General features: G+C 37.0%; 1 long non-coding RNA gene across 3 annotated transcripts; it reads right to left on the reverse strand.

The window, feature by feature from the left end:
* Nucleotides 1-592: 592 nt before the first annotated feature.
* LOC131071565 (uncharacterized) lies at nucleotides 593-15,959 on the reverse strand. Of its 3 annotated transcripts, none has more exons than XR_009359452.1 (6): nucleotides 15,255-15,959; nucleotides 13,265-13,368; nucleotides 1,385-1,477; nucleotides 1,141-1,305; nucleotides 875-1,015; nucleotides 593-755 (listed from the first exon to the last, which is right to left on the reverse strand). It is a non-coding gene; the product is annotated as an uncharacterized LOC131071565 (long non-coding RNA). The 3 variants fall into 3 exon arrangements; XR_009359453.1 differs by having other exon boundaries at nucleotides 15,118-15,959; XR_009359454.1 differs by lacking the exon at nucleotides 15,255-15,959 and adding an exon at nucleotides 14,671-14,703.
* Between the last annotated feature and the right edge of the window lie 4,884 nt (nucleotides 15,960-20,843).

Below are 20,843 nucleotides of genomic sequence, written 5' to 3' on the forward strand. Positions count from 1 at the left end.
TGTTGAAGACAAATCAGTTCAGTTGCAATATGTTCCAACTGAGGATCAGACTCCAAGTCTCTAAGCCTGGACAAGTTTGCAAAATTTAGGGGGCAACTTTTGACCATTAAGGGAGAGTATTAGAACATTTTAGCGTATCTATTTATATAATGGTCAATAATGTATTTTAGGTGTAATATTAGTTTAGTTAGGTTGTTTCTAATTCTGTTATGAGACAATCGTCTTTGTAATTGCCTATATATGTACATTCAATTCCTTTAATAAAACATGCAATTACTTCAAAACTTTTCTGTTTCAAGGATTCACATTGCTGTGGCAACCTGCTACTTGTCCAAATTTAATACTTTCAGGATCATGGTTCATTGATTACAGATTAATTTATCCAAACTAGGTTCAACTGTTGTAAAGGGAACTTGGTGAAGATAGAAAATACCATACTAACACAAACGATATCTTATATTATGATCTAATTGAAGTTTGGTTTTGAGAAAGCATGAGTTATAGGATACAGTTTATTAGCCTTTAATCATTGAACATGCTTTCTAGAATGCTACACCATTTCATCTACAGTGTCTACTAATTGTATTTGAAAGAGAAAACACAAGGGTGAGGATTGCTATATAAAATGGCATTTATTGTCCAGACTAAAACTAGATATGGAAAATGAACAAACTTACACGTGGATTTCAAATATTTATTTTTTTGTGCTTAACACCTACAGTAATTCCTAACTCCTCTGCAACATCAGAAATACCCTGCATTAGAAGACAATTGTCAATTAGCTTGAAAAAAAACATCCTGCTCTTGAGAAGCAAAAGAAACAACAAAGAAATTTGCAAGGGGTGTTAGTTGATAAAGAACACTCGTAACATACATCAAAAATTTGTTTTATGTAAACATTTTCAGGAGGCTTGGAAACATGAAGCCAGAGTTCATTATTCCATGATCCAACACTGTTGAAGCAAATAGCATAATCAATGCTTTCCTTAAGTCGTTGATCAAAACTCCCCAGCCACTGAAAATAGAACCACAAAACTTAAGTTCATTATTGTCAATTTGGATGAATAAACAGTACTTTTGAAAGGTCAATAGAATAGAGGGAACAATGCAAACTCGGGCATCACTCAAAGATTAGCCAACCTTGAATGTCCCATTGTAATTATAAGGTCCACCAGAGGTCAATCCGAACAACAAATTATATCTTCCTCTTGTTTTTGGATTTGAATAGAGACGAGAAAACAATCTGGCCAGTTCTAATATAGCTACTGTTCCACTGCCATTGCTGTCAGTGCCCACAGACAAAGCCTGCAGCCAAAATAAATGTTAAAAGAATTACAAAACATTAAAACCTAAATTAAAGATTAGAATTTTGAACAAAACATACTGGTGCTGCACCAAATGTATCGTATGACGCCACAATAGCAATAGTTGGAAGTTGAGTTGAGTCTCCATCTCCTCGAAGTCCTGGCAACCATCCCTGCATTATAAAGGGTTCGTGGGATTCAAGTTCAATTCAAGTTAAGATGTTCCAGAAACAAAGATGTAACTTTAAACAAGAACTACCAAAATTGTCAAGCTAAACTATTAAAAGAAAAACAAATACAAGAAAATATTTAAAATGCTTCAGAAATTAATCATAAAATAATGTCAACTATAATTACTTCTTTAAAAAACAGAAGCAGTTTTCCACTACCATCAATAGATTGCCATATATTTGAATGTGAACTTTGGAGCTCAAACTGTAGAGATAAAATAATAAAAACAAACAAATCTATGTTCTTCACCTTCTGGGAATGAAAAGTGGCTAGAACCTTTAAGAACGAACTAATAGAAGATAAAGCATGTTTGGAAGGCCTTTTGAGATTAAAAAGAAATTTACTGTTCTTTGGAAAGAATGTAAAATATATTTTTAGCAGATTGTTCTCCACTTCGGCTTAGGCAAGTTCAATTCCCTTAGAAAATATATTGAATTTTTACAAGTGCAAAAGTGAGGGTCCCAACTCTCCTAGCATGGATTTTGAGAGAACATGGTATCAAAAGCAATTCCGAACAGAGAGTCCAGGTATCATGTCGACAGGTGCATGAAACAGTAAGAAAATTGTCAGGTGTATTACTTAAATAAACGTATCATAAACTAGGTTGATGGGGCTAGAAAGGAACTGAGCAACTACTCGACAAGGCTTTATCATAAAGCAACACACTGCTTTCCTTTGTTTTCGCAAGGACACAATCAGATTTTAATGGTGTCTCATTTTGGACCAATAAATACTAAATTAACCATGGTGTGAATTACCTAACACCTATCTAAGGCTTAGAAATATTGTAAAAATAAAATGAAAAATCTAATATAAGAAGTTGGGATAAACAAATTGAAAAGAGATGGGAAGTTTAGAATATTTGAAGTTTATTTTGATTCTTAGTTAGAAAACAACAGATTTTATCTACCTGGGCATTTAACTCACTGTGACAAGAAATTTAACCTCCCATAATAGACATGACAAAAGTCCAAATCTTTAATAATCACTGGAAGAATCTAAATCAATGCATGAATCATTTATTTTTATCACTAAATAACAGAAATTCAAACAATAATTGCAACTAAACTTCTCAATTGAATCACATATACTAATCCAAATAGCAAAAGCTGAAATGGTTAAAACTGTAAAACCCAAAAGATAAATGCATTGATTTACATGCTATGTTCCACAGCGTTTCAGGGATGGGGGGACGACAGCGTACGACTTTCGAGGATGGCAGTCCAAGGGCCATTTTTGGGGGACGGGGGAACGGCAATATATATATATATATAGAGAGAGAGAGATAGAGAGAGAGAGAGAGAGAGAGAGAGAGAGAGAGAGAGAGAGAGTTATAATGATGCCCAACAATATCTGTAGAAACCTGTATGCACACAATACAGCACTATACCAGACTATGGCAAATACACCTTTAATACATATCAAGAATTTTGAAGTTTGCAACTTTTTTAAACGATGAAATCAGAAATCAAAATTATGCTTCACTGGCAGGTTATATCGTTCACCGGCAGTGATGATAACTTGTTATCATTTGGAGATTTTTCGGATATGTCGACGACATGGATTGGATGTTTGGATCTATTGTTTTGCTTATTGGTCTAATCAGGTTGACAGATTTGCCTTTACCGGCAGATAGGTCTAGGTTATGGACCGGTACATGATATCTATTCCAAATCAGCACGACACGTTTTGGAAATGGTTTATTGATTGGATAATGTGTAAATGTATTGAGCCGACATATTGTATCGCATCAAGACTTATTTGTAATTGATTTAATTGTAATATCCTTAGTGAGCCGACCTCATGTATAGGTCTTAGGTTTTGTATATATGATTGTAAGATCTTATTGAAGATTGATCATGATGAGTGTGTGCGAATATTGAAGAGCGAAAAAAAGCAGATCCTTGTGCGAATCACGCACACATTATCTGAAGGTTGAAGGAAAGGTTATGAAGGTGTTTGACACTCATGTTTAGAGCTTAAACCGGTACTGAATCCAGCATTGCAGATGCTATTCCAAAGCAATACGTTGTTATTGGATTTAACCATCCAACTGTAGTCAGTGTGACTCCTATTTTGTGATTGAGCAATGAGCTCTAGGCAGTTGGTCTTTTTGCATGTGTAGACCTCATTTGTATACACTTACTATCTGCAGTAGTATCATCTGATTGTGGGTAAGGTTTCCCACCATGGTTTTTCACCTTACAGGATTTCCAAGTCAAAATCTCTGTGTCATGTGTTGTGGATGTTGTTTCTCTTTCTGTTTCATGCATTAACTTAAATCGGTACTGCTATAACTGTTAATCTGTCTCACTGGCATTTAAGTTTGGTTTACTGGCACTAAGTTTCAAGTTGGATTAATTGGTTTTGATTTGTAATTTATTGATAACTTGTTGACAACTGATTCACCCCCTCCCCCCCCCCCCTCTCAGTTGTCCTTCCCGGTTCCTAACAATGAGTGGCCACCATGAGGCTCTTTGGAGGACCAAGCTGAGCTTTCTCAGATTCTTGCTAGAAGAGGTTGCAATTCCATGAGGAAAGATCTCCTGGCTTGGAGCCTTGATCCTAGGAGGGTTTGTTCTGTGACTATTGGGTATCAAGAATTGAATAGGCAAAAATATGGGAAGAATGAAGTACCTCGGTAAAAAAGTGTGTAGAACAAGATCGCATAGCCGGAATGCAACTTTTTCCTTTGGCTTGCTACTCATAATAGGTGCCTCACCTAGGAGAATCTTCGGAAGTGGGGCTTTCAAGGGCCATCTATTTGTGTCCTCTGTGGTAAGGATGAGGAATGTGCTTCCCATTTGTTTCTTCAATAATCTTTTTCTAGATTCCTCTAGCACCAACAGTGCAGTGTTTGTTAGCAAGTTTGTGTTCGGGTTTCCTCTCTTATTCACCTTTGAAGGAGTCATGGAAGACCACCTGCTAAGTCTTTTTTTCTTCAAGTGGCTTGAATTATCAGTCGGGCATGCATCCTTTGGTACATCTGACTTGAGAGGAACAGTAGGATCTTTTAGGATAGGAAGATGGGAGATCAGAAGGTTTGGCAGAGAATTGTTGGTATGATTCAAGATACTATCCAGACTAGATGTGAGATGGATATATCCTTGGAGCCTTTGGAGGTGGAGGTGATGCACTGGTTGAGTTTATCTGAGAATGGGATGGGGTCTTCTTCTTTGAGGAGGCGGCTTCTTAACTGAAAAACTCAGAGAGCTGACAGATGGTCTTCACCTCCTACTAGGATTTTCAAGATCACTCTGATTTTTTTCAATTACTATTTGACATCTTGCTGTCCATGTAAATATATGTTTTGCTGATTGTATGATTTCAGATTTATGTTTTTCCAACACAATTCAGAATTGCCAATGCAGGTAATATTTGAAGAGTACTCAGAATGGTAGACCGTAGAAATAATATATGCAATAACTTCGATTCACAGAAGACATACAAAGAGCAGATTTGATTTAAGTTCACCAGTTTATTAATCAGCAAAACTCATAATTTACATAGATCAAATTATAACCAGTTTGCTGCAAGCAGATGATTACAATGTGCACCTTAGCTTGTGCTGAGCTCAAACCTTGAATGCAGAACCTGAGGAAGGATTTCCTTCTCAGGTCGAGCTATAACAGCAAACAATACGCCTTCTTTAAACTTCACGCCCCCTCTCAGTCTTTCCAGCAAATAAATAATGCATCCAAGGGAAGATTTCCAGCTAAGTCCAAATGATCTGATACCACCTTATACCATCACCAATCTACTACCGGAAGCTGAACATACCACAATGAAATAGCTTTAACAATACAGGACTTTTATTTGCCAAATATAATCTTACACAAATCTGACACCAGCTGTAGCCATATATAGATGTAGCAACTGTTGGCATTACGTGAACTGATATGAAGACATAATGATATTGTATGTTGTCATTGATGTCAATATGTGACATGGTGAGAACCGGCACATAAGATAAGTGAAAAGAGAGAGGAACCGGCATATGTATGAACCAGTTTATATGCCAAAGTGAAGCGGCATATTTGTTTAAGATGAACCGGCATGCAGTTACGGGAACCGGCACATGGAAGCATTGTGTGACTACCGGTTGGTAGGTAGTTTCCACTTCAGAATTTCCGGTTGGAGTACCTCAAGCCTGTGTAACTCAATCGGTGATCTTTGTGTGATGAGTTAGCAGTATAATGGAGAACAGATCGTGTTGCCACGTAAGCTCTGTGCGCGTGAAGGATCTTGCATGAAGAAGACTATTCCTATCTACCTCGGGGTTGTGCGAAGTCTGTCAAACAGTGATAACGCGCGATGGGTTATCAGCCGCCATGAAATCGATGGATAATGGACGATGGAGAATGTCTTGAGATTGATTCAAGACTGTTGCATTTAATGCAGTATGATTCAACGGTCAAGATTGAACCGCTTGAATTGCCTAACCTAACAGGTTTAGGGTTTAGGGTTTTTGCTATCGACCTGTCTGTTTCCTATAAGGTCGATGTTGTGTTTCTTTCTAGGGTTGTTGGCAAAAAGGAGTGTGTATCCAAGGGAAGTGATACGTAATACTTGCCAGACCAAAGGAGAGAAGAGATACCTGCAAAGTGAATGTGCAGAAGGAGAAGAGGAGCCAAAACAGATCTGCATTAGCATTGAGTGCTGTTACCAGATCATTGTAATTCCTGTTGATCTCTAACCACTTCAACAGTTGTGAAATCCCCTAACAGGGTAGCCTTAACTAGCTTGATGCAAAATCCCTTAACAGGGTGGTCTTAACAGGCTTGACTCAAATCCCTTAACCGGGTAACTCGAGGTTAATGAGTTCTGAGAAGGGTGGTCTTAACAGGCTTACTCAAATCCCTTAACCGGGTAACTCGAGGTTAATGAGTTCTGAGAAGCTATAGAGCTCTGGAGATCCTTTAGCTATTGAGTTCTTGAAATCCTCTAACAAGGTAACCCTAACCGGGTTTAACCCTTAACCGGGTATTGTAGCCATCCCTTAACCGGGTGATCCCTAACAGGATCGGTTCCTAGCAGGACCTATTGTAATGTCTTTAACCGGACAAGGCTCCTAACAGAGCGGACTTCAAAAGAGTTCAAAAGCAACTTGTGGGTATTCATCCCCACCGTGGTTTTTCCCAGTTGGGTTTCCATGTGAAAAATATGTGTGTCATGTGTAATGCTTTTATCTTGTGATGCTTTATTTTTACCTGTTGAGCATATGATGGTTCTATGTTTTATGCCTGTCTATAAAACATATTGAACTCACTGTTATGAAGATCTGATGTTATTTTACCTGTTCATGCATGAGAGCGTAATGATACTATAGTATTGAGCTAAGAGGAAAGCTTAGTGAGTGACCGGTTTATGACTGTTCGAGTTATACTGGATGTTACCGGTTGCACTCTGTTTTAACCAGTATACCTGTTTGTTAGTCATTTGGAGTATTTGCTGTCAAACCGGTTTTGGACTGTATTTGTGCTTGTACTGATTCACCCCCCCCCTCTCAGTACCGGTTTGGTACTAGTGGTTTATCATTGAGTTATCAGCAACAATACTATCAATGGTCAAATGCACAGATTTTCAGAATTTGACAGCAGCTGCACCCTTCTGTTTTCAGATGGAAGAATCCCTTAATCACTGAATCCATACTTCATTTGTTACAGCAGCAAGCAACTTCTTTTCATTCCAAATCAACTTAATTTGAGAACTCAAGGAAGCCTACGCATAGATGGAACTTGTGCCAAGAGAACTCCCGTCCAAGAAGGAACTCCCTTCCACTTTCCACGCCAAAGCTCAACCTTTTCTCACACCCATTGCAGCAGAACACCAAAATATAGCAGGTATTGCAATGGACAGGCTTAGAGAGCAAAAATGATCCTTATTCTCCTTCCACATGAAGTGAAAACACTTTCCACAACAAGCTTAGTATCTCACAACTTCAAGAAAAATACCATGGGTCCCTCAACCACTGCAGCCATACTTTGAAAAGCAATTCGCCCAAATATAATTCTCCAATATATTTTGAATTGAATTTCCCGGCTGTGCCCAGCAATGTCTTATTATATTTGAGTCTTCTTTCAACTATTAGCGCCCATATTAAAATATTGATCTTTGATTGAAAAGCTAAACATAAATAAATGGCCCAATATTTTGGCCTCCATCAAATAACTAATATTTATTAAGTCCCACAATTTTTCCATTGTCCATGGCAAATATATTTGCCCAGCAATTTAACCTTATATATCCTTCATCCCCGATTCTTATTCCAAAATACAAGGTATCCACATAAAATAATATTGCCCCCAAAAATAAAATCAATTCAAGTGTTCACTGGCAAACTGAAGTATAAAAAAAAAGTTAACCACCTTTCCTAAATAATTTTGCAAATAATCACAGCCCCACAAATTTGTTTCTAAGAGAGACACCACAAATTTGACAAAACTTATCTGTTAAAACCCCTATGTTAGATCTTCGGTTGAAACCTCCACAAACTGAACAAAAACGTGCAACTGTGAATCCTGAATTGAATCCACACCACAAATGGAATTGATTTTTCGTCCAACCCACCAAAACCCAAGGGTTTCCACCCTAGGCTTGCTGAGCCGAAAGCCAAAAGCTCTCAAGCCCTCATAGAGAAAATAGCAAAACCAACCATATCTGAAATGAGCATATCATTGCTCTTTTATAGCCAAGTGAAGAGAGACTTCAAATTCTCCTTTTAATTTCTTTTCACATTTCCCTCTCCTTTAAATTTCAACCTTAGCCAAGGAGATAATATAGTGGCCCTCTTATTATTTTCCATTAGCATAAAAGAGGTCACTTAAAAGATTAGGAATTACTTAATTTTATGACCTCATTAAATAATTAAAATTAGTCGTCATAACATTTACTTATTTTCGACAACATAATTTTAATCATTTAATTATATTAAGTCAAATAAAGGGGTACATTACAAATCCTAGTGTTGGAGGTGTTGGAAGGGATAGTTCTGGTACTTCTCTCTTCTTCTTCTCCATCTATAAGGGTTATCAGAGCAATAATCTTTTGGAAGTTTTGGCTATTCTTATTGCTTTGGAAAGGAGTTGTGCACTTGGATTAATTATATTTTAATCAAGATGTTGACTAAGCAAAATCTTGATGATGTAAATTGGCAGTTCACTTTAGCGGCTAGGCAGATTCTTCGCTTGAGTAGTTATTTGGACTTTGTTTCCATTGTCCACATCCCAAGGCAATGGAACAGTGTTGCTCACTGTCTAGCCAAATGGGCCTCAGATCGTATGGACGACTAGAATGTTGATGGTTGGGAGCAACTTTCCCTTGAGTGTTCCCATAGGTTGGAGAGGATGATTCTTGAGGATACGCATGGCTAATGTAGGGTGGGTTTGTTCTCTTGGGTGTTGGTTCTTTCTTCTTGTTTGGTGGGTTTCCCGCTTTGATTTAGGTTAGTTGGTTGTTAACCTGTGCCCCCTGGTGGCTGGAGGATGGTACTCTCATGTAATGCTGGTTTCTTTCGACCAATAAAGTTTTACCCTTTTTTCAAAAAAAAAAGCCCCTGATGCATTATTTTGCCCTAATTTACCCTATTTGTTGTTTGCAATTCATTTCACAAACTGAAAACACCAAGAACACCATTTTTCCCCCAAGCTGCCATTGTTGGGTTTTGAAGGTTGCCTCGTTTCTTTTTGAAGGTAAAGGCTATGAAGGAGTAAGATGCACACCAAAAGTTTAGAAATCATAGGACAAGGAAGATTTAGCCATCAAAGGTGAATAAAATCTTTCATTTTTTTCAAGTTTTGAATAGTTTTTTCAAGGGTTTTTTTTATAATTTTTAGGAAGTTTTGAAAAAAAAATGAACCTTTTTTTGCATAATAAGGGGTTTCAATGCCATTTTCTTTTAATATTTTCACATAATGGCTGGAACTAGAAGTTCTATTTCAATTGCCTGAGGCCGAAATGAAGAGACTCTTTTTAGAAGTCATTCAAAATCGCCTCTTTGGCAAAAAAAACAATGATTAACAAATGTCTGGTGGTAAGAGTTACTATGATGGTGGGATCTCTAATTACTGAATTAAAAAGTCTAACCAAATATTACTCAACATACTATTTACCTTTCCATGCATCCAGAGATTCTGCCCAATCCTTTAATATCTCATAAGTATTCCTCCTATTTGACCACTGCTTGATAATTACACTCATTTAATTAAATTTAGGACCAGTTGAAACCTAGCAAATTCCTAAAAAACTGAGCCTGAAAATTCTACTATTCTTATGCCATTTGGGGAAAAAAGGATTCTGGAATCTACCAAACATTCTTTACACAAATCCTTAATGGTATTGGAGCAGAGAAATACTTCTAGGTATGCTACAACACAACATGAGGATGCTCTGAAATTGACAACTTGTCGTGGAGTACAATTCTTGAAAGAGAAATATCAGTTGTTGTAGTTCTTGGCCGCAAAGAGATTAGGTAAAAATGAAGTAATTTTGAAGTATTGTTGTAGTTGTAGGCTTTGGGTGCCATGGTTGCTTCTTGTATGATTTGTAAATTTGATGCTTCTGAAAATCAAAAATCTCTAGAATCTAAAAATGCAAACTTTTCACAATGCCTGATGACTTTGAATGCATACAATATCATAATTGAGCCAGACTGTACACTAACATCTCCTTTATATTTTATCCATTTAATAAGTTAGCACATCTGAAAACTTGTGCTCACCTATGCTTCATAACTCAAAGAATTAAATTACTTCGTCAGGAAATCATTACTACAGTGATTTATTGGTACCTGTGTTAATATTAGAATTTCAAGAAATTTAAGCTACCTCAAAATTTCAAGAAAATAAAAAATAGTTCCTGAGATGATGCCACATAGTGAAATCTCAGACACTTGGGAAATTGGGAATCAGAGGTTTAAGGAATTGGAATAGTTTCAAGCTATATCTTGCAACCCAATGAAACAAGTGCTTAGCTATTGGTAAGCATTTTGCTATTTAAGACAATTATTTAATCATTACTTCAAAGAATGTGATAATCATATGTAACTCGGGAATCAGAAATAAGATACTCAATGGAAAAAGAAGAAACACATCATGGGTATCAAAGGGTCCAAGAAGCAACTGTAGCAAGATGACACCACATAGCAACAACTATAGAACATAAAAGCTCAGAAGAATGAGTTAAAGACTGCTAGTTATTCTCCACCTGATCATATTTTGGATGAACAGTCAATGTCTTATATTTGTATTTGCAAGCCCAAACACAAGCAATGACTTTGTCATTCATATCTTCTATGATAGAAGAGTCAGCTACATGTAAACCAGTGGAAAACAATGCAAATTCCATGTCTTCTTATACTCAAGTTTAAAGCGGAGTTGACATGTTAAAAAAACTTGAGGATTTGTTATTACTGAATATAAAACTGGAATATTTTTGATAGATAACAATAAATCTTTTCATGTGCTAAAGAAACATTGGCAAAGGAGTGGTGCAAGCAATCATAGTCAATTGTCAGCCAACTCTTCCTAACCAACACCAGCCATTATATAAATCCATATCATTGTTTCAGACGACGGTACATCTGTGTCACTGGTCCCACTACCAATAATTGTTAATGTACATAGAATTTCACAGAACAATAAATCATATTTCAATTTATCCATGATAACCATGTATAATGTGTATGTGGTTCCTTTCCTTCTATCACTTACAATTGTGCAGTACAACACAAAATTAAAAAAACATTACATTGATCTGCTACAAACTAAAAAGTTCTTTATCCTTGTTCTGATTACTAATGCTGTCATCAAATACATAGTTGGCTTGCTTCAGTAAGCCAAAGCCAAAAGGTGGTCAGACAATGAGCAGCAAAACAATAAATCTATAGAAGAACCTCAGAATAAGCACATTCTTTGCATGCCTTTTCTCCAGACATTAAATGCAATCACCATACTCATCAGCACGCATTATATATTAACAAAGTTACAAGCAGTGTCATATGCAAATTACGACCAATCAAGATAATCAAAATTCTCTTAAAATAACATAGCTGTTACATAAAATTTGATTTGAAGTTGAAAGAGCTGATTAAACATCATAACTATTTAGAGCACACAAGGCCAAAATTAAACTCCTCCAAAGGGGCCAATGGCCATGATGATTTCACATTTTAAAACAGGCAGCACATTACAAATATCTAATCTTCAATGCATTTAATTTTGAAGAAAGATATTGATGGAATTGCTATTTTGGAATAGAATTACCATACAAAGTCCATTTATGACTGCTGAAGTCATGCATGATAGAATCAAGAGGATAATGATGTAACCTGGATGTTTCTTAGTGTGGGAGATACCAACTTTCGAGGTTCGTGAGTTGGCAATACAAGCTTGTATCGGCAACAAATATCCAATGGATAAAAATCATTGAGTCAGACACTAACAGTAAGGATACATGTACATTTCCCAAATTCAAGATGAAAAAAATTATTTTAGCACACTCTGAGATGATGAACCTTCCATAGATATATAAGATTATTTGTATGTTATAAATGCAAGACTACAGCGTCTCCATCAAAAAGTAGAAATACAAAAATAGAAAGATGTCTCAACAAGTAACTAGCATCTGAGAAGATGAGCCCGGAGAATAAAATGCCATGCATCCAGGAATACTAAACATTAAGACTTTGAAGCTACAAGAAACATGAGAAAACATGCCTACTATATATTGACAGACATATTGATTTTACCCTCTTCTATGTGGGGTGTGATCTCAACTTATTTCTTGGTCTTTTACACTAGCCATTAAACTATTGTCACTCACCCACCATTGTCCATATTACAACAAGGAGTAACAAACCACAGAGAGCTTGATCAGATTCAAACAAGATTTTGTATACATTTAAAATTGAGAGATCATACAAACTGCACACAGTGATTTTTTAAGATGAGCCATAAGAAAGATCAGGTAATATAATTATATTGGTAATGTGTCTCAACAGAGAGGCCGCTTTCTCAGACATTAGGAACCATACCTCAGAAGTTAGGAAATAAATCCAAAGAGTGGAAGTCTAAGCCCCAGGCACATCAAGAGATATACAAGCTACTTGTATATGGTTTCCTTGAAGTGGAGCATGTAATTTTTTCAGTGATCCCATCAAATGATAACTTAAAAGTTAAACATTCAGTAGGTACAAACTATTAAAGTGCAAAAAACAAATGTCATCACTTCTATTCAATAAATGCCAAAAAAACTAACCAAATAAATCCCTCCTTCAAGACCATACAGCACCATGAGAAGGTTCCAGAACCGACTTTCTAAGACACATACATGATACAACAGCTCCAACAATAAAAGCGGCAGTTCTATTGTGAAACAATAAAAGTCCACTGAGCTATAATTTGCATTTATGAATATGCGCTTCCAGTCATGTCCAAATTCAATATTTTTACGAAAAAGATAAGTAATTTATTTAACAAGAAGCACAGCTTCTAAAGAACCCATTATATAAGATCAATAGATTGAAAGATCCCACACAAAATGCAGGAAGTAGTTCCCAATATTAATTGATGTTAAATTCAAATATAACTAATTCCAAGTCCAAATACCATAATACAAGCAATTTTAGTATGCATTACACTCCACCTGAATGCCTTGTCATAACTTAAATTTATCGTGATCGAAGGTAAACAATGTATATCTAAAAACAATAAGACAAGTAAACAACTAACCCTCCAGTTGTTGCAGTTGCAACCTGTCCAATAGCATCATTCTGTTTGATATCGGCTAAAATGGCATTCAGCTTCTCCTCTTCAAATGCAAAATAAACAGGATACTGCATTTATTTTAAGAATGATATTAGCAAAACCCAAGTTCCCTTGCATTATCAGTCACCAAGATGCCCACAAAACTAACTAAAACTACCAAATGTTTAATGACAAAGAAGAATTTGGTAGAACATGGTAAGATTCATACATAACTAAAACACATAGACTGCAAAAACACATAGATATACAAGTCCTATGGCAAGTTCCAGTTGAAAATACTGTCGACTCCAAAATGGTCGATTCAAAGGAAAGCTGACTTGAAAATATATTACACATGAAAAATGTTTATGATATGAAAAATATTTATGCTGCAATCTCATTAATAGCCTTTGCTCACCTAGTTATCTATAAAAGGATATTAATTGGATTGAAGTGTAGCTATTTTTCATATCGTAAGTCCATTAGTGCATCTTCAGTGAGGAGTTTTCAAAACCAAATTTTATAAAATTACAAAAAAAGCTTAGAAATGGAGATATGCCATCTGGCATTTAATGTTGGAAAAGAAAGTGCAAGTGAATATTTGTAATCTTGTACATTAAAATAAAACAAATAACCCCCTGAAGTATTGTGAAAGGACATTATGGTATCAATTTCTCACGTAATAACATTAACAACTCAACTTGCTATTTTGATCTTACATGAAGTGGCAAGAAATGAGGCTTTCCCTACATACTATACAGTATATCCAATTCAGTTAAATTGACTAGGGGCCAGCATATATTCACAAACATAAAATATAATCCCCATTCAAATATTTAACATGAGTCAAGGTATACATACACATATATGGTCAATACATAGACATAAATATGTAAGTGTACATCTCTTGCTTTGTTTTGAATGTTTGAATGAGGATTATCTTATGTATATGAATATTTATTGCTTTGCTCATAACATGTGAATGGGGATTATCAGCATTATAAATAAGATAATCCCAATTCAAAGGAAAGCAAGACATTAATTTGAGTGTGTGTGTATTCAAAAGCATAAGATCATCCCAATTTAGAGATTCAAAACAAGCAGGGAATATACATATTAAATTTTCTATATCATGGTAAACAGATTCTGCACTATAATTTGATTCCTTCACAGGAAACAATAAAAGAACAGAAATTAAAAGCCTATCAAGACAGTTTTGAATGATAAATGCAAGAATCTATAAATGTATACTATGGAAAACAACAAACAGCACTCGTTGGATGACTGTCACAACCTGTCACTACTTTTCATTAACTCTGAACATAAAAATCTGCTACAGAAATAAACTAAACTGCTATCTGCTAGACTAAAAACTCCACATAAATTTGTACCTCTGCAAGACTAGAACTGAACCTCAGTCTTCAGCATTATAAATAAGATAATCCCAATTCAAAGGAAAGCAAGACATTAATTTGAGTGTGTGCGTGTATTCACAAGCATAAGATCATCCCAATTTAGAGATTCAAAACAAGCAGGGGATATACATATAGAGACATATACATATTAAATTTTCTATATCATGGTAAACAAATTCTGCACTGTAATCTGATTCCCTTACAGGAAACAACAAAAGAACAGAAATTAAAAGCCTATCAAGACAGTTTTGAATGATAGATGCAAGAATCTCTAAATGTATACTGTGGAAAACAACAAACAGCACTCTTCAGATGACTGTCACAACCTGTCACTACTTTTCATTAACTCTGAACATAAAAATCTGCTACAGAAATAAACCATACTGCTATCTGCTAGACTAAAAACTCCACATAAATTTGTACCTCTGCAAGACTAGAACTGAACCTCAGTCTTCATTAACTGATGTTGTACCTTAATGGAATTGCTCAATCTTTTCACTTGCCTTTGCTTCATTGAATCCTATCTTAAGCATTTAAACCATTTGAATGAGAATATTCACCTGACCCTTGAGAATGCACAAAGAGGAATTTCGCTTGGATCTTAATGCCAGGGACCTGAATCTAATGAAATTCAGTCAGATTGCTCTTGTTTGTATTTAGTGATCAGAATAACCTCCTTTGCACTTCTCAACTTGATCAGTTTTTGAACACACCCCTTTGCAACACTTGATCTAACTTTGTTTTTTGGAGATGGTTTTTCAACTTTGTTTGTAGATCAAAGCCTAGCCAAGGTTTTAGAGAGACCATTGTAACTTTTGATGTGATTGGTTTTCTGAGCCATCTCTGCACCTCATGGTATGATCAGTCATTTTGGCTTCCTTTGCAAACCATAACTTGGATTGGTTAAATTATATACTTGTCGTCTTGGGTCTGATTGACTGCTTGTAGGTCTGATTTTGAGCATCCATTTGTTCTATTGTTGGAGTTGTCTCTCAATCTGCACTATTTGATGTTTGAAATGAATAACCTATTCTCCTTTTCCTAGCTAAACATCAAATCAGAACTTGGAAATTCTCATTAATGTCTGATCCTTGCTCAAACTTGCTGTTGTTGCTCCATATCTGACGATACAATGAAATTCCTGCCCTTTTGCTTTTACCTCTAATTTTTTGTGATTCTTCACTAAATCTTATCAAGAGGAGGATAATATCATTCAATAAATTCACTGTAATTGAAGAGATTCTGCTCTGTGGAAGATGAATATGCTGCTTTTTGGAAGAGTCTGGGTTGTTCAATGATGTAATTTGCATTGTATATTAGGGTCTTTCTTACTCTATCCCTATCAAAGTGACACATCTGCACTCAAAGTCCAGTAAAGTGACACATCTACACTCAAAGGCCAGTCTGTATCCTTTTATTGCGACACCTTGCCTCATGGTTTAACATGGATTGAAGGGGCTTAGGCATGTGCTGTGGATGGTGAGGTGGATGCTCTCTATTTTACCTTTTAAATATGCCTTAAGAAACTTTTTCTCCACTCCAAAATTTCGGTGGGGCCATGCAATGCCAAAGACCCGAAAAAAAATTACATTTTCAGCCAGTGGATGGTGGGTCCCAGCAATGATGTGGCAAAGACATGTGAAAACTTTTAAAATTTCCATCTCTGATTTTGTGGGGCCCAGCAGGAGAGTCCTTAAAAGACTTATTTAATTCCCCATTTTGGAGTGTGTAGGGCCCAGCAAGAGAGTCCTTAAAAGACTTATTTAATTCCCCATTTTGGAGTGTGTGGGGCCAAGTATGTGTGAAAGAAATGTGAGAAAAGTGGCTACGAAATGTTTAAGGGGAGCAGCTACGTGGAGAAAGAGGGGGGAATGGGATGTTTGAGGAAAGGGGGACATAAGGGATATAAATGATGGAAGTAGGAGATACGTGGGGGGGAATGAGGTTTAGGACGTGGGAGGAAGTGTTGGAGTTAGGATATGTTGGGGAATAAAGTGGAGTGGGAGGTATAAGGGGGTAATGAAAGGGTAAAAGGGATGTGTTGATGTGTTTTTTATGCACATGTGAACAAAGAATAAAATACCAAGGCATCTTATCTTCTTTTGAACAAAGTTTCCTTGAATGCTAAAGATTTCGCGTAAGGATCAATTGAGGCAACTCCAAGGTTCTGGTATGTAGGTTCTCTACGTGTGGATGAGCTCAATTTGGTCTGATGTGATTATGCTGGAATCACAAGGGGACTTACATTAGAATGCCTGAGCGTTTAATCTGTTGGAACTTAAGTCCTATCAACTCACTGGGAAATAAAGAAATAGTAAAAGATTGAGGGTTCAGGAAATCTATTCTAGGTCCTAGAATGTAAGAAGATAGATGAACGACTAGGTGGAGTCCTACTGGGCTAGGTCTCACCATCAAACTGAACAATTCAACACCAGCTCAGTGCGATCTTTTAGGGTAGTTCTGAAGATGTTCAAATCATCACTGTCAACCAATGATCACTATTCAAGTTAATGCATGAACAATAGACGCATAACAATTCGAGATTAAGCTCATTCAATGCCAGTTGACCACGTAGGGCACACTTACAATCAGTAAGAGGCTAGTGGTTTGGACTAGGCGGATTCCACGCGAGTGCATTTAGTAACTTCATTCATTCAATCTAATCATTTACCATCTAAAATAAAGATTCAACAAGAAACCATGCATATTGCAAAGAAACAACACACTTCACACCATAACTTCAATGAAAACGGAGTTCATTTACAATCAAGGCAACAATTTCTTGCCTTCTCTTCCTAATCTACTCTAATTGCTATTTACTCTCTATTGATCACTAGCTATTCTAACCTCTATTTACTAACTATTAAACCCCTATTTATTAAAATATTTAATTATATTTTAGTCACCTATATTTAGTTCATTGTTTAATGGTCATTTAGCTTTTTAGTTAATTAGCTTTTAAGCTTTATTTAGCATTTAGCTTTTAGCTCTTTAATCTTTTACTTTAACGTTATGTTCTAATTATAGAACATTGTCTTGTAACCTCTATATATACGTGTGTATATCGTTCAATGTAATCCGATTATTGAATCATTCATTCAATTTATTTTTCATGGTATCAGAGCATGGAAATTAAAAAATTTGAAATTTTTTGTTATTAAAATTTTTTGAAGTTTTTACTGAAGAGATTTTTTTAAAACTGTTTTTTTTATTTTTAAAAAGAGCAGATTTTTTTTTTCTCTTCCTGGGCAGATTTTTTTTTTGCAGGTTGAAAATTTTCCTAGGGTTTTTGCAATTTTCGACTAGGGTTTTGACCCTTCAGTTCAAGTCGAAATTTTATTCTGGTTGCAGATTCTTGGTGGGTTTTTTGAGACCTCAACTGGGTCATCGTTAGATTTTTCTGGTGGGAGGGATTTAATATTCCTCAATGTTTACTTTGTACCTGGTATGAAGCTCAATCTATAGTATCAGTTAGTCAGATTATGCAGCATTCACCATAGCTAGATGTCGTCTTCGGGTTGCACAAGTGCAGCATTGTTGACAGGGAGACTCGCACTACAGTTGCAGTTGGTATTGAGAATCATGGTCTTTATAGACTTGTTGATTCTACTGGTTCTCAGGAGCTCGCCATGGCAGCTAGGAGTACTTCCATCAGCACTCTTTGGCATCAGCGATATGGGCATCTCAATGTCCACTATCTCTCTCAGTTGGTTTGAGAGGATCTAGTCGTAGGATTACCTGAGATTCAAACTCAGAATCATGGAGTTTGCGGAGTGTGTCAAGTTGGAAAGCAGCATAGGACTCCGTTTTCAGATGGAGACGCTTGGAGAGCATCCAAGGTCTTGCAACTCGTTCATGCAGACAATTGTGGTCCCATGAAAACTCCATCAGTCACTGGATGCAGGTATTTTCTATTATTTGTTGATGATTTCAACAGACACGTGGGTTTATTTTCTTAAGCAGAAATCAAAGGTGTTCACCATGTTTCGAACGTTTAAGGCCTCAGTGGAAAAAGAGTCTAGCTGTCAGATAGTCACTCTTCGGTCCGACAATGGAGGGGAATTTTGTTCTATAGAGTTCACCAACTTTTGTGCATCACATGGCATTAAGCATCAGCTTACCACACCTTACACCCCACAGCAGAACGGTGTTGTTGAGCGCAGGAACCGTGCAGTCTCTGAGATGGCTCGGTCTATGTTGGAGCATAGAAATGTTCCAAAACAATTTTGGGCGGAAGCGGTCTTCACTGCAGTCTACCTTCTGAACCAGTCTCCCACAAAGGTCGTTAAGAAGATGACTCCAGAGGAAGCTTGGTCTGGTAGGAAGCCCAAAATCAGTCATTTGAAAGTTTTTGGCTCTACAGCTTATGTTTGGTTTCCAGATGCCACGCGCACCAAACTGGATCCAAAGAGTCAAAAATTGATGTTCATCGGCTACAGTGACAACCACAAGGCATATCAGCTGGTTGATATCTACACTAATCACCTCATATTCAGTCAAGATGTAGAATTTGATGAAGAAAGAGGGCCTTTTCAGCCTTCCTCTCCTGATTTGAGCACTGAGGATCACCCTCCAAAGGCTGTAAGTATGGGTGTTCGTCTTCCCTTAGCTCCACCTGATGGGAGGGATTTAGTTGACTCTGAAGTTGTGGGGTCTCCTAGGCATGACATTGCACCCCCTGACTTTCCTCAGGATCTTCTCGATCCACATCCAGAGGAGCTTGCTCCAGATATTCCAAGCACTCTTCATCCTGCAGCAGATGTTGGTACTTCTACTCTCCAGCCTAAGTGGTGGGCCAAGACCATTGGTGATCTTCATGATGATGAGCTCATTGAGGGTAGATCAGTTAGAGGTAAGAGCCAGCAACACAGAGTTAATTTTCTTCTTATGGCCAACATTCATAGTATTTATGCGCCTCAAACATATACAGAGGCTAAAGGTGTACCTGAATGGGAAAAGGCTATGGCAGCGAAGCAACATAGTCTTCTGGAAATCAACACTTGGGTATTGTCCGATCTTCCTCCAAGAAAGAAGCCCATTGGCTGCAAATGGGTGTTTAAAGTCAAGTATAAAGCTGATGGGAGCCTTGATAAGTACAAGGCTCGGTTGGTGGCAAAAGGGTTTTCACAGAAGGAGGGCGTCGACTATGAGGAGAGATTTGCTCCCACTGCCAAGATGAGTACCATTAGGCTTGTCCTTGCTCTCTCAGCTCAATTTGGATGGAAAGTCTATCAAATGGACGTCAAGAGTGCCTTTCTCAATGGTGATTTGCAGGAAGAAGTCTGCATGACGTAGCCTCCAGGTTTCAAGGTTGTCGGTAAGGAACACCAGGTATGTAGACTAAGTCAAAGCACTCTATGGCCTCAAACAGGCTCCTCGTGCACGGTACATCAAAATTGATAAGTACTTGATTGATCAAGGCTTTCAAAGGAGTCCTTCAGATCCCAATTTGTATGTCAAACATACTAGTGATGATATTCTATTTCTAGTAGTCTATGTTGATGATCTCATCATTACTAGCAATGCAACACATCTGATCATGCAGGTCAAATAAAATTTGTGTTAGCATTTTGATATGACAGATTTGGGACTTCTCCATTATTGTCTCAATGTAGAAGTTTGGCAAACTGATAGCCACATATTCATTTCTCAGTTAAAGTATGCCGAGAGCCTACTAGATAAGTTTCGAATGCAAGATTGTAAACTTGCATCTACACCTATGGAGATAGGGCTCAAATTAGCAGCCAAATTAGATTCACCTGTATTGGATGAGTCTTCATTCAGGCAACTAGTGGGCAGCCTTATCTATCTCACTGCCACTAGACCTGACATCAGTTATGCTGTGAGCTATATTTCTCGCTTCATGTCAGCCCCAAAAGTTGAACATTGGGTTGCAGCGAAGCGTGTGCTTGGATATGTGAAGGGCACTCCTGATTTTGGCATTCTGTACAACAGAAGCAAAGATCTTAGGCTGGTTGGTTTTACAGACTTAGATTGGGCAGGTTGTGTTGATGACAGAAAGTCAATTGCTGGGTATGTTTTCAACTTGGGTACAGGTGCAATCACATGGACCAGCAAGAAGCAACAGACAATAGCTTTTTCCTCGACCGAAGCAGAGTATCGGGGAACTGTTAAGGCAGCATGTGAGG

Source organism: Cryptomeria japonica, chromosome 11, assembly GCF_030272615.1.
Source record: "Cryptomeria japonica chromosome 11, Sugi_1.0, whole genome shotgun sequence".
NCBI lineage: Eukaryota > Viridiplantae > Streptophyta > Pinopsida > Cupressales > Cupressaceae > Cryptomeria > Cryptomeria japonica.